The sequence below is a fragment of the Diabrotica virgifera genome, chromosome 6 (genome assembly GCF_917563875.1).
Source record: "Diabrotica virgifera virgifera chromosome 6, PGI_DIABVI_V3a".
Lineage (NCBI taxonomy): Eukaryota > Metazoa > Arthropoda > Insecta > Coleoptera > Chrysomelidae > Diabrotica > Diabrotica virgifera.
In genome coordinates, this window is record NC_065448.1 from 159,772,792 (window position 1) to 159,788,508 (window position 15,717).

General features: G+C 35.0%; 1 protein-coding gene across 1 annotated transcript in view; it reads right to left on the reverse strand.

Annotated features, from left to right (window-relative positions):
- LOC114335697 (serine protease filzig) overlaps window positions 1-15,717 on the reverse strand; it is a 379,563-nt gene that overhangs the window by 74,299 nt on the left and 289,547 nt on the right. The gene's annotated exons all lie outside the window — the stretch shown is intronic.

The window sequence follows — 15,717 nt, forward strand, 5'->3', positions numbered from 1 at the left end:
ATACGTAAATAATGTGGATTTTTATGCCATGCATTTGTTGATGTGTGGACTTTTACATTGAAATAGTAAATTTCTAATTTAGAACTAATTTTTAAGTAAGTTATCAATCGAAGTAGCACAGAAAACGAAAATAAATATCGTTCCCATACTACCAGATTGACAACAGGTTGAATACTTTATTTGGTTACACCTCCTGAGATTTTCAAAATTTATAAATCAAACAGGATGCCGAGGAAATTAAGATGAGAAAATTTTAAATAATTCACAACTCATCTTCTCATCATGGTAAAAGTTCAAACAAGAAAGATTCCTTAATACTCCTACAGAAGAGTAAATTAATTAAAAATGTATAAACATTTTCAATTTCTTTGCAACACGAAAATGCAGCAGCTGCATAATAGTCTGGTTAAATCGGAGAGTGCAGAAAGAGTCTATACCGGTTTCGGAGATCTTTTCCCCCTCATCAGAAGTCATATATCCTCTTCTCTGTGTTTAACTAATCGTACCGCAATAATATATAACTGGAACGTACACTAACAATTAGACGGTTGAAAAGAACAAAATTCCCATAAAATTTTTACGTAAACATTTTAAAAAAGAAGCCTCATCTCGATAAAAACTGGCTTATCGAAAAAATACTGGGAGGCAAAAAAGTTTTAAAACATTTTGTTTAACTTATGGTACCACAATAGTAATTTAATTGAAACGTATACAAACGTTTGGGTGCTTTAAGGGAACAAAACTCCATAAAATATTTATGGAGTGTACAAATTTCACTGTTATTTTTTTTAAGATGTTCCTGTCATAGAAATGCCACACGTCCATTTTGAATAAAAAATCTCGAAGAGTTCTCGATATATGGATAAAAATCGATTTTCATTTCGTTACTTCAAAGGGCTGTAACTTTTTTTATGTGCACATTTGTACTATGGTAAGTTAGATTCAATCGATCTATTTTTGGTATCAAAATATGTGGTTTAATTTATGGCCTGAATTTTTGTTACACCCTGTATAAAGGAATTAAGATATAGGACATTTTCATAAAATACACTAGACACACTTCTTAACAAGAAAATAAAGGAACTAACTGGAAATACATATATAACTACATAATAAACAGTGTGTAATACCAACAAGCATGTATGATAGTGCATTTTGGTTTTCCAATTGTTCACTTGACGTCTTCTACAATATTTCTCCATTTGTTCCCATTTTGTGTATGGTTTTTTTTTATTCTCTAACTCCCATTATCTTAAGGTCTGCAGTTATCCGATTCTTCCATCTGGTTTTCGGTCTTCCTTGTGATCGGCCTAATACTGGTCTCCACTTGGTGATTTTTTTGATAACTGCTTCTGGATTTATTCTTTTTATATGTCCCATCCATTTGAATCTTTGTGCATAGAGCTCCATTAATACGCCTTTGGGTTCCCGTTCGCCAAGCCTGTCTATTCTGCCAGTATTCTTCAGATAGATTTCTTGCTGACATTGCTTTTGAGATTCCTTGGATCCATGTTGTTGGTGGTCGTCCTCGTTTTCTTTTCTCTGGTGGTACCCATTCTAATATCTTTTTTGGGTAGTCTTTCTTAGAATTTAAAAATAAAAAGAAAATTTGTTTTTGTTTTAATTTTTCAATACAATTAGTATAAAAACGTATAAATTTGATTGCGATTTAATAAGGTTTAAAAAATTCAAAAATTTAAAAGAAAATTAAAAATTTTAAAGAAAATTTTAAAAATAGAAAACATATAAATTTGTGTTTAATCTGAATTTTCGTTGTTTTATTATTGAAATATGTTTTAAAAAAACATAAATTTTTGAGTATTTCATCTTTCATGCTGGGTTTTTTGTACAGAAATTTGCTGAAGTTGAAAACGCATTTTCTGTTGATGTAGGTCTGACGCTTTTTAGTGCAGGTAATTTTTTTACAAGTTCGGTCAGCTGATTTGCACTTATTTTTCATAAACGTAATTTGAATTCAAAATAAATATTTATGTTATTATTCTGGATGATTCCAAATGAATCAGATCGTCGAATTAACACAAGAATATTTATGCTGAGTGATACGATACATTCTGATTTAACGCCAAAATTGGAATGTTTAAAATATAATTGAAAAATAAATATCTTAAGTGGAATGATTTAAATGATTATTAAGCAGACATAGATAATTGTTGTATCAGAATCATTTATTTATTGTGAGTTAGTAATATCTCCACTCATAATTTAAAATAAAATATTTTAAAAAATCCCAGGAAATCTGTAAGGGTTCCCGAGAAATTGGTCACGGGAATTTTCAGGGAATGCAGCTCTATTTTTGCCTTGATAAATCTGACGATGCATTCTCCTTTCAAAAGTTCTCTTACTTCTTAGTTCATCAGTTTATTAAATTTATCATTACCTAAGTTTAGTGGGCCAGCTATTCTCCGAATAGTTTTTCCTCTCTAAGGGTACTTTGAAAGGAAATAATGCTACAGGCAATTTTTTTAGAGCATACTTTTCTAAAAAGTGTGGTTTTTAATTTATTGTTCTTGGACAAACCGCAGTAAAAATATTGGCTAAAGAGCGAAGCCATGTTTTCCGTGAAAATGATCGACACGCTTTAACAAAAATGGCCGTCATCGGCAAGCTAAATTTTTTAAAAATAAAATGAATGCAATTTTGTACTTTCTATAGACTGAAGTTTAAAAGGTAGAAAAATAAAAAATAATTAAAATAGTCAAGCAACCACCTTTGGACCACTTGGCTTGGATTGACCCATTTTAGTTTCAATGTATTGACAATGTGTGACAATGTATGTCAAGGGTCCTGAAAATATTATAAGAAATAACCGAAGAATGGAAAGCATATTTACAGTTTCTATATTCTTTACCGTACTGGTCAACTATATGCAGATAGAACACCCTGTAGTTGCATATCGTAACAACAGCAACGCCTTTATCGACACGATTAAATCCTTTCAGCAAACATGCCTTCATATCAAATTATTTATGGCTTCTGACATTTCATTATGCACTCCACTTTATCTTTTGTTAACCATTAATCTATATGTTCATTTTAGTAGATAGATGGGCATATCTATTATTCTATCACATATTATGGTTATGAATGACTTGCTAAACAACAATAATTACGCAACGCGCTGTGAACGGAAAAATTGCAAGAATATTTTTGTCAAGCAAATAGAGCAAAGAAGATGAGCCTGTTACATAAATTACTGTACAGATTTATGAAGAGTAAGTAATACGAAAAACTGGTGATCTCTTTTCTTTAATAACTATTATAGTTATTATATTATTATAATAATAGTGTTGTTCTAAACCTATTTTGTTTTAGTAATTTTAATATTATTTACAATAAGTTTAAAATACATTTATTGTGAAGTTTCGGTTTCCACTTCCGACTGAAATTCTGGTTAATTTCCATTTAAGACAGCTAATAAAAGACTATAGTATTGTACCTACAAAATGTTCCAAAAATATCTGAGAATAGTAAAATTCCAGGAAGCAACATCAATAGACATTTGTAATGGACGGGTACATTTATGTACCAGGCACGGCTTTAACATAGGCTACGTGTTAGGTTACGATCACTACGGAGACCATCGCATGGTATCCTAGTCTAGAGCACAGTATCCTACTCTTCATATTGGTGAATTCTGGTATTCAAAATAATGCATTTATTTTACATAGTGATCGATAATATAGTTTCGATCGCCAGGTAAAACAAATCCATTATTTTATATGCGAGAATTCACGAATATGAAGAGTAGGCTACTATGCTCTAGGCTAGGATACCATGCGATGGTCTCCGTAGTGAACGTAACCTTTACGTGTAACGTGAATGATACAAAGATCTACAGCGAAAAAAAAATAGAACCAACAGAAGCCATAAGAATATAATGTTATGTTTCCACCGTTTCTTTCCATCTCCATTATTGCTAAATACAGTGGAACCTCGATAACTCGGATTAATCGGGACCGCGGCCGATCCGGGTTATCGAAAATCCGGGTTAGCCGGAGAATATGGTAAAAATTAATAAAATACGGTATACTTACAGATAAACGCCGTTATAATTGAAATAACATGAACTACACATCTAAATTATTAAAAACACGCAAACACAAACCTAAACACACGGAAGCAAACAATACAAGACTGTACTGCACACAATACAGTCACAATCGGAACGATATTATGAACAGTGAAAAGTAAGACCATTGTTTAAAAAAAATTTTTTAAATAGTCTTTTAGTCTTTTTTAAAGATTGCTAAGACAGTTGAAATAAATAAAGAAATAACAAATGCCTGTTGTTTCCGATAAATCCGAGACAATGACCGTCACTCTGCCGCCGCCGCCGTGTGCCATGCCATGAGTCATTTTTACTATCGTATACATAATTCAAATTACACAAATACACATTATCTCTCAAATATTATACTTCATACTATCCCTTGCAAGATAATTCGGATGGAATTCCGCAGATTAAAAGACTGGGCCGATATCAAGCACAAAATAATCTGGGAAATTCCATCCGAATTATCTTGCAGCGGATAGTACATTTTTATTGTTGAATTGTTTGTCTGATAAAAATCGGTCCGGGTTAGCCGGACTTCCGGGTTATAGGGGGCCGACTTATCTGGGTTCCACTGTACAATGAAATATTGTTGTATTGAAACATTAATATCTTCTTCTTCCTCCCTTTTTTGCATAGATAATACTCTATCTGTTTTTTAATGGGCTTCCAGTAAGTTGTCGTTCCATCATTTTCGTGGTCTTCCCACTGATCGTCTTTCTATTGGGGAACCGTCTCTCGTCGTCCTCTATTTATTGTCATTTAGCTTCTCTTGTTCTTATTTCTTCCCATGGTCATCCTTATGTTATCAATCTGGTTCCAAGGCTTCACATTGTTTTTTTCAGCAGTATTCATTTTTAGGATTGGTAGGTTGATTACCTTGTTAATCACCCTTCACATTTTATCTGGACTTGGGATCGGCTGCATATTTACAGATGGGAGTGTGCGTTGGCACCAGGGTGTTAAAATCAGTGAAGGTTTGAAAAACGGTACATTTGCAAATACTTACAGATTTGGACACCAGATTGTTGAAACCAGTGAGCGTTTGCAGTGGCTATACGTGCACAGATGCTAACGGATATTGACACTGATTTTAAATGTTGCCGGAATGGCGGCTGCTGTCGTGGTGCTTGTTTTAGTCTAAGAGCTAGTGAACCCTCCGAGTAACGGTCTTCCTGTAAGGCTAGAAATTTGTATAGTGATAATTCATAGCACACCAAGGCTAAAAACCATTACCTGGCAGGCATCAGCCCTGCACGTGTATCTACCAGGTGAATCGAAAAGTGCATAGTTTAGGGGGAAAATAAACTTTATCCTGTAAAGTCTAAATTTAAGTACGTGTTTGAGTAACTCATTTAAAAGAAATGTGTACAATGACAGGCGTTTCTGAACAGCATAATACCTTGCCAGGCGAGGGAAAAGATTAGGGATTTTTCCTAAAATAATTTTTTTTGCATCGAACAAAGTTTTTTTAGGGTTTTTGGATCATTCCAAACAGAAAAGGTCTTTAGCGACTTTTCTCTTAGGTTAATAGTTTTTGACATATAAGTCATATTTTTAACATTGATTCGGACATTTAACTGAAAATTTCAATGTTGCCAAGGTAGGTAGATGTTAAACATCGATTGATGAAATCTCGTAGAGTTTTTTGCAATACAATATCGAAAACCTATTTTTTTTTAATTGCTTATCAAGCGTGCGCGACACTGTATGTAGTATAAGTGAGGACGTTTGAATTTGCATAAATTTATTATCTCGAAAATGGGCAACTTTGAAGAGAAATTCTCAGACAGGTCGATTTTTGTTTTTAAATTAGGACTTTTGGCATATATATATATATATATATATATATATATATATATATATATATATATAATACTAGTGACGTCATCCATACAAGCGTGATGACGTAATCGATGTTTTTTTTTAAATAAAAGTAGAGGTTGTGTGACAGCTCATTTGAAAGGCTATTTATTTCTCTATTTAGTAATATAAACATTAACATAATTATTTATACAGGGCGTACAAAAAAAAATTTATTAAATTAATTTACACAAAAGAAGAAATTGTTTTGTACACCCTGTATAAATACTTATATTAATGTTTATATTACTAAATAGAGAATTAAATAGCTTTTCAAATCAGCTATAACACAACCCCTACCCTCTTTTAAAAAAATCATCGATTACGTCATCACGCCCAGATGGATGACGTCAATAGTATTATATATATATGTAAAAAAGTCCTAATTTAAAACTAAAAATCGACCTGTCTGAGAATTTCTCTTCAAATTTGCCCATTCTCGAGATAATGAATTTATGCAAACTCAAACGTCCTCACTTACACTACAGTGTCACCCCGCTTGATTAGCAATTAAAGAACAAAGGGGTTTTCGATATTGTATTGCAAAAAACTCTTCGGGATTTCATCAATCGATGTTTAAAGAATATCTACCTTCTTGGCAACATTGAAATTTTCAGTTAAATGTCCGATTCAGGGTTAAAAATGGCCGATTTCGCGATTTTGTAAATTTTTACTATATGACTTATATGTCAAAAATTATTAACCTAAGAGAAAAGTCACTAAAGACCTTTTCTGTTTAAAATGATTCAAAAACCCTAAAAAAACTTTGTTCAATGCAAAAAAAAATATTTTAGGAAAAACCTCTAATCTTTCCCCTCGCCTGGCAAGGTCTTATGCTGTTCAGAATCGCCTGTCATTGTACACATTTATTCTAAATGGCTTACTAAAACACATACTTAAATTTAAACTTTACAGGAGAAAGCTTTTTTTACTCCTAAACTATGCACTTTTCGATTCACCTGGTAGATACACGTGCAGGGCTGATGCCTGCCAGGTCATGGTTTTTAGTCTTGGTGTGCTATGAGTTATCACTATACAAATTTCTAGCCTTACAGGAAGACCGTTACTCGAATGGTTCACTAGCTCTTAGGCTATTTGCCAAAAGATATTGGGAGGATATTTTATACAGTTTACATCTCCTTCCTCAACTGCCATCTCTTCGACGGAGGTAGGCCATCATCATAGATATTCGGACTTTGGAGATGGTTGCTCAAAAGTTCATTTGATGTACATCCGTACTATTCTCTCAGGTTGCACAGCCACGATATTCTGCGTCTCCCTATGCTCCTTTTTCCTTGAATCTTTCCCTGCATAATGAGTTTAAGTAAGTTGTATCTCTCTCCACGTGTAATATGTCCGAGATATTCCAATTTTCTGGTCTTTATTGTATTTAAGACTTCCATTTCTTTATTCATCTTTCTCAGAACCTCTTTGTTTGTGACGTGTTATGTCTATGATATTTTCAGAATTCTTCTACACAGTTTACATAAATTAGTGTAACAAATAGGTAATAAACAAAATTAATCAATATAGTATGATAAAATTGATCCAAATAATGGCATAACCCAGACATCCAAAGTGAAAGTTATCCTCCAACACCAAATTGTTCTGTATAGTCCACATAATGTTCAGAAAAAAGTCATACCATTTTGAGCATCGGGTTTGGAGGGGAGAGGGGGGAGAAATCGGTAAATTCGTAGTTTTTAGGTTTTTCGTAAATATTTCTAAAACTATGCGGTTTAGCATGAACAACTCTCTATACAAAAATGTTCTACATTAAATTTGAAATAAAAAAAGGTTGTATGCATAATGCATAATCCTTCTAAAATGAACAAAATGAACGGTTTTAAAGTTACGGAGGTAGTATAGTATAATTGGTCCAAAAAGTCCTAACCCAAACATCCAAAGTAAAAGTTTTCCTCCAACACCAAATTGTTCTATTTGGTCCACATATTGTTCAGTAAAAAGTTACACTATTTTGAGCGTCCAGTTTGGGGGGGGGGAGATGGGGGAGAAATCGGTAAATTAGTAGTTTTTTTTTAAGTTTTTCGTCAACATTTCTAAAACTATGCTTAAGCGTAAACAACGTTCTATACAAAAATGTTCTACATAAAATTTAAAACAAAAAATGTCCTATACATAATTGCTATAAAATCAACGGTTTCAGAGTTACGGAGGGTGAAAGTGGAGGTTTTCGATACATTTTATATTATTTGGGCCATTAATGATGATTTTGGGTGGGGAGGTTGACGTATCTTCAAGGGCTTATTACTAACATAAAATGGGCCACTGAAATAATAAATTTTATTTACAGAACCCACTCTTGTTAAAGAAAATTTCTATAAATTGCCCAAAGAATATAAAAAGTATCGAAAACCACTCCACTTTTCACCCTTCGTTAGTCTGGAACCGTTGATTTTATAACAATTATGTATAGGATCTTTTTTGTATTAAATTCCATGTAGAACATTTTTGTATAGAACATTGTTTACGCTAAAGTATAGTTTTAAAAATATTGACGAAAAATATAAAAAAACTACTAATTTACCGACTTCCCCCATCTCCCCCCAAACCGGACGCTTAAAATGGTGTAACTTTTTACTGAACAATATGTGGACCATAGAGAACAATTTAGTGTTGAAGTAAAACTTTTACTTTGGATGTCTGGGTTAGGCCTTTTTTTGGACCAATTATACTATACTACCTCCGTAACTTTGGAACCGTTCATTTTAGAAGGATTATGCATAGGGCCTTTTTATTTCAAATCTAATGTAGAACATTTTTATATAAAGGTTGTTCATGCTAAACCGCATAGTTTTAGAAATATTGACGAAAAACCTAGAAAACTACGATTTTACCGATTTCTCCCCCCTCTCCCCCCCCCCCAAACCCGACGCTCACAATGGTGTGACTTTTTTCTGAACATTATGTGGACCATATAGAACAATTTGGTGTTGGAGGATAACTTTCACTTTGGATGTCTGGGTTTGGGTCTTGTTATACCATACTAATAAGGGAGAGAAAATATTTAGACTATTATCATTATTTACACAGTTTTTCTATTATTAAAAGAAAGTTGCAAAGATGAAATTAATAGAAATTGCTGTAAAATAATTCGCTGTAAAACGAAATCAAGAGAAGTCCTATATTTCAGTTCGTTCAGAGAGCGTCATAAATTCCCTTCCTAGTTTCACTCTCATTAGAGATCTTCAGAGAATTTCGAGAAAACATAAAAACACTTCTTCTTCTTCTTACGGTGCCTATCCGTTGTAGATGTTAGCGATCAGCATAGCTATCCTAACTTTGCATGCTGCTATTCGGAGTAGTCCGCTGGTTGATTTATTCAACCACTTTCTCTGGTTTTGAAGCCAAGATATTCTTATTCTCCCGTGTCCTCTATTTCCAAATATCTTGTCCTGAAGAATGAGTTTCAACAAGCGACATCTCTATTCGTTACTCATAACATGGCCAAGGTACTCTAGTTTTGCGCTCTTTGATGGTGTTAATAATCTCGCATTCCTTTGCCATTCTACGTAGGCCCTCATCATAAGTGACACGATCTACCCACTGAATTCTTAAAATCCATCTCTAACACCACATCTCGAGGTGTTATAAAAAACACGAGGAACATAATGACTTCCAATCAAGGCAGTCACATGAAGAAAATGCTAAGGCTATTAAACAATAAGCTAAAGCAAATCGAAAATCCATTAGATTTTTTTTATTATTGCACATTAGTCAATAATCAGCCCCCATTGAAAGTCAGAAAAATTAAGGTTCAACCAACTGTTGTCCTCAAAAGGAAACATCGTAATAGATTATAGATCGGGGCAGCAAAAGGAAAAGAAAACTAGAAACCTGATGAGAAACATCACACAGCACCAACCTAACGCTAAAGGGCATAGCTGTGCTCATTAACCTAATTTTATTTTTTTACGTTGTTCTTTTTTCTTAATACATTTTTTATTGCCCAACAACGTTTAATTGTTTATTAATACCTAAATAACTTAAATATTTCTTCACAGAAGTAATTATTTGAAATCAGTGTCAATAGCCGTTAGCATTTGTGCATGTATAGCCACTACAAAAGCTTGCTGGTTTCAACACTCTGGTGTCCAAATCTGTTAGTATGTGCAAATGTACTGTTTTTCAAAAATCTCACAGATTTCAACACCCTGGTGCCAACACACGCTAGCATCTGTGAATATGCGGACCGCCTGTGGTAACCGCAGAGCTATTCGATCCACCCAGAATTACCACAGGTAGTATAAACATTCATGTCAAACAGAAAAAATACATCAACCTTTGGAAGCCTCTAGAAGCAGGTGAATGCGAAATATTTGTATTTATAGATGGAGAGACGATGGAAAGGACGTGCTAGTTACTAGCAGTTGTCATAACATCACAAATAGATTGATAAAATGAAACTGAAAGATGGTTGTCTAAAATAAATCAGTTAATCCAGAAGCAATTTTTTTTTGTAACTAATGTAGTGTGTGTTATGTTCACCCATTCCTCTCTAACGTACATCCTCCTTATTGCTCCCACAGTTGTTTCCTGGGGCATTTTCGTATGATTTCTCCGTCAATAAAGGTACTATGTATTTCAGTAATTTTCTATTTGTTCTTTTCTATTACTTGTCTCATGATAAATATTATCTAAATGTGATCTGGCTTTTCGGACTCCGCCTTGTACTTCGCTATAATGGTCCATGAGTAGGCCAGAGAAAAAAAACCAGTACCTTCGGCTTGATTACTTATACAGGCTAGATATTAACAAAAATATATAGTGTAGGAAACAGAGATTGAATCTCGCAAAATGGACACAAGTCCGGTTTTTTTTCTGGTATATCAAGGGGTGCTTATTATGGGACTAATTTTTCTTAAAAAATTCACCCCGGAACCCCCCTTTTCATCCCTTTAAAGAGGATAATTTGTACTTTTTGCGAAACGTAGCCCTTCCTGTACGTTTTGAAAAGAATTTACTAAATAGTAAAATGAAGAGGACTATATTTACTACTATTTATTTGCCGAGAGCATATGTCTATCACCCACCGTTTAGCGGGGGTGGCGCCCCAAAGCTGACAAATTAAAAAAAAATGTTTTTAAAAAAATTATTCTTCCCTAACTGTAATGAAAATTAAGAATAAACCCTGCGGCAATTTATCACAAATAAGTTGCTAATTTTTTGGTACAGGCTTCATTGAAGGGCAATTGCAAATTTTTTAATTACAGGGTGTTACATTTAAAAAAACCCCTTTTTATACCATCTGAACCGCCTATGCTAGAGTATAAAAAAACTTTCAGCGATTATCCATGTACTGGTATTATTTACAAATTTGTATAATGTACCCCCTTATTTTCCCCAGGTCTACCCAAAAAAAAGGAGAATTAATAAAGAAAATAATCAAAAATTGATTTTGGCCATCACTGTGGCTTTAGGGTGCAAAGAAAATAAAATATGCATAGGTCATAATGTGTAGCAGAGAGTGTGTTCCTTTATTTTCCATAGGTACGTTTTCAATAAAATGAGAAGGTGACAAAAAAAAAACAAAAACTGGAGCCCGCCAAAGCATTTCTGAAGTTTACGGCGCCACTGTACCGCAACGGTTGCTTATACGAAAAAACGCATAGGACCTTATTTGTATTTGAATTGAAAACTCGTCGTTTATACCCCGTTTAGGCTTAAGCCTCTTCAGGGTAAAGGATCCTCCTTTTCAGGATTGTGGGAGATTGCGTCGATGGTATGTGGAGAAGCAGAATTGCTAGTGGATTGGGTTAAGAAGGTGGTTTTAGCGCAGAAGCTGTAGAAGCGAAAGATAGAAATTGCCATGCTCAGCAAGCGACCAGTCAGTGAGGGGGTTCCAAATCTGTCACCTTAGAGGAACGGCTCTTAGAGATCAGCGTGTGGGGATGCAGTTGTTTATCTGCGATACATTAAGGGAGTTTGTTCAAGTATTTCGTAGTACTCATCGGGAAGTTCGTTTCTGGCCAATTGTAGAAGATTGGCCGGAGGGAATGGAACTTTGTTTTTGGGAGTCCCGGTGAGTATATGCCCTCGCCGATTGCAAGGGGTAATTAGGACATTTTTAGCCCTTTGGTTGTTACCATTAATCGTTCGTATGACATATTTGTTGCTGAGAGAACGGATTCTCTCATTTATGGGCGGTAGTTTAGCGAGTGGATGTACCAATACCGACGGATATCTCCAGTGTTTCCTGAGGCACTTTCTGAGAATTCTACGCTCGCATCCGAGGATTTTATTAGTATATCCTTGATTTAGTGAAGCATAAAGGAGCGCTCTGTAGTCGATAATGGGCCTTATGAAGGTTTTATAGGTGTGCAGGAGAGTCTTGCTAGATGTGCCTCCAAACGTTCCAGATAACGCCCCAAGGAGTTTAGCTCTGTTTCTTACCCTGTTTAGGGTGTGTTGGATGTCGATGTTCCAACTGAATGTCCTGCTGAAGTGGACTCCCAAGTAGACCACCGACGGACGATATTCAAGAGTTTCTCCTTGAAAGGTTATTCTGGTTGTTTCGTACCTAGCACTACGAGGGTGTCTGAAGGCAATCATTTGTGTTTTGGCTGGGTTGAGGGTGACTCTCCATTTATTGCACCACCTCACTACCTTGTATAATAGAGTTTGGGCCCTATCGAAGGCAGAGGGCCGTCCTAGCGTGCTTCGCGCAGTGCCTGCAGTGAGCAGTGCAGTATCGTCGGCGTAAAGTAGGATTGACTCGGTTCGATTAATGGGATGGGGAATGTCACTGTTGTACGCTGTGTATAGTATAGGAGCTAATATGGATCCTTGTGGCACTCCTGCTTGAGGAGTAAATGGGGTGGATAATTGGTTAGCGACTTTGACGCGAATTGTTCGATTTGAGAGGTAGGAATGAATAAGTTTAATAAATGTTATAGGCAGTCCAAATCGGTGGAGTTTTTCGATCAGGCCTGGGTGCCAGACCTGGTCGAAGGCCTTTTGGACGTCTAGGAAGATGCCTATAGCATATTTTCTATGCTCATTAATGGTTTGGGAAATGAAAGTAGCTGCTTCAATCAATGCGTTACGTGTGGAATGTTCAGCTCTGAATCCAAATTGAAAACTGGGGAGAATGTGGTTTGTCTCTAGGAATTCTACGAGTCTCTCCTTGAGGATTCTCTCGTAGACTTTACCTAGAGTGTTAAGAAGAGAAATAGGTCTGTAGGATTCTGTGCTGGTAGGTGGTTTCCTAGGTTTAGGAATCATGACTGTGTTGGCTACTTTCCATGAAGTTGGAAAATATTTTCCAATTATTTTGGAAAATAATTTCCTTATTTGTAGAGAAAATAGTGGTCTTTAATTCTGTGCAAGTTTTGTTTTAAAAAAATGCATAGGTAATGAGAAAATCGTAAAAAAATGCTCTCTAAGGGATAGGGGTAGTTTCTTTAGTTTATTTTCAGTGATAGAGGGGAGGATTTCACCTCAGGTTTATCGAAGTCAAAGAGCTGTTCAACTAATACATTTTGAAAGGACAAAACCTCAAGGTTTATTAGAAGTCAAGATCCGAAGGGAATGTTCAAACCAAATGAAACTGTGACTCCATCTGTGCCTGATCTTCTGTGGCTCTAAGGGAAAAGTAGAGACATTCTCGGTATTTTAGGATGGAATGGATTCATGGAAGCTGTGAGAAGAGACATACCATATTCATATTATGAACTAACATTTGTCATTTGTACAGAAAACTAGTAGAAATTTATCAAATGACAGCATTCTAATAAAAACTAAAGTTTTGGAATGTAAAAATTGGGTTTTGCCCAGACCGTTAAGAATTGGCAATTTTCAACTTGTACTTTAGACCGAACAGTTCGTCTGAACAAAAAGTAACTAGTGATATTTGTAGATAATTTTAAGTACTCTAATTTCTGTTAACAGACCATTTACTAAATTTAATAGTTTTCGAGATTTGAGCAAAAAAGCGGAAAAAAGCTGAAATTTTTAGATTTTCTCGCGATTTTTTCAATGTCCCGGCAAGAAATTTTGTCCGCAAACCCCATATTCGGATTCAGCAGTGCAAAATCCTTATATAATGAAAGAAATCAGAACTACCCCAAAACTTTCCCACTAGTGAGCTCGTAGAGTACAAATTGACTGAATCAATTAAAAATACTGAAAAATTTTTGTTCAAGAAAATCTTTAAACAATTTAAAACACGCCAGGAAGAAGGGCGTATTAAAAGCGAACATCGTGAACTCCGTTAATGGAATTTTTGTTTTAATCATTGGACTGATGTGTAATTGACTTCAACCCTTTTCCTGATTAGCGCGGATAAATGGAACCGGTGGAATTATCGAATTTTCTGTATGAATTCAATTCCTGATGTTTGTTTTTACCGGTGTGTTGGTTTTCAATTAAAGCATTAATTAAATATGTCTTCTGCTTCTGTTTTGAACTTTCCGATTATTTTTTTTTTCTGTTTTTTACTTTATCGTACTATACATACGTAGTATAGTATAAAGCAGGGGTGGCCAATCTCGTTGATAGTGCGAGCCATTTTTAAAATTTGAAATTTTTCGCAAGCCGCAATTAAACAATTATCTAAAAGTGTAAAAAAGGTATTAAATTTTTCTCTTACCGTTTGGAGTTCACGAAATTTAAAGTGAAATAAAATGGTTCACATCGTTGTTTCAAATATGCAAATAATTCTAAATGCAGCCTTTACTAATTCAGGGTAAGGATAGTTCGATTCTTCATCATCCTTCCATTTTTTTCCAGGACGGCCTACTGATCCTCTATCGTCTCTCAAAAACACTGTCTTTCACACTCTGTCTTCCCTTGATCTACCACATCACCTGCCCATCTTATCATAGCGTTTATAAATGTCTGACGATGTTTTTAGTACCATACACAGTCAGTCATACAGTTCAGCTTTGCGGCGCCTCGTCCACTCTTCTGTCAATTCATCTCTTCGAGGGCCAAATATCATTCTGAGAACTTAGCTTTCAAATACCAGCAGCTTATTTATTTCCCGCTGATGTAGAGTCCATCTAGGGCGAATAATTGGCTCTACAGTCGTTATTTAGATTATCTTTTAACAGCTTAGGTCTTAATAATGACGATAGGGAATGTAATGCTCTATTCCACGCAGCTATTCTTGATGAGACTTTTTTATATGTTATTACAGATGATAATGTCCCCTAGATATTTAAACTCTTTTACTACTTCGAAAATGTGGTCATTAATAGGTATGTTCTGCCTAACTCTTGGTCTTGGATTTTTGGTTACTAGCATGTATTTCGTCTCTTCATGTATTTCGTCTTTCTTCTCTTCATTTATTCGAAGGCTCAGACTACATGTTTCTTCCTCGAGTTGTGAAAATACCTCTCTCACGTCTCTTGTAGAATGAGCGACTGCACCTATATCTTCAGCAAAGGCCAACAATTGTTATTATCCTGGATTCGCAAATCCTCCTATCAGCTCAGATGATATTTTACTTATTGCATATTCTAAGGCTAAATTGAATAGCAACAATCATAAGGGTTCTCCTTGTCCAAGTCTTGATCTTACACTTATTGTTTTATATTTGTTGTCAGTAATTTAAGACATTTTGCAACAAAAAAATTAAAAGTAAATCAGGTACATTTATTGCGAGCCACAAAGAATCCTTCAAAGAGCCACATGTGGCTCGCGAGCCACAATTTGGCCAGCCCTGGTATAAAGTAACGTTTACACGTATCCAGTAACTGGCACCAGTCTCACTTTAATGCCAGTGGGATGAAAAATAGAGCACCTTTCTATTCGAGACA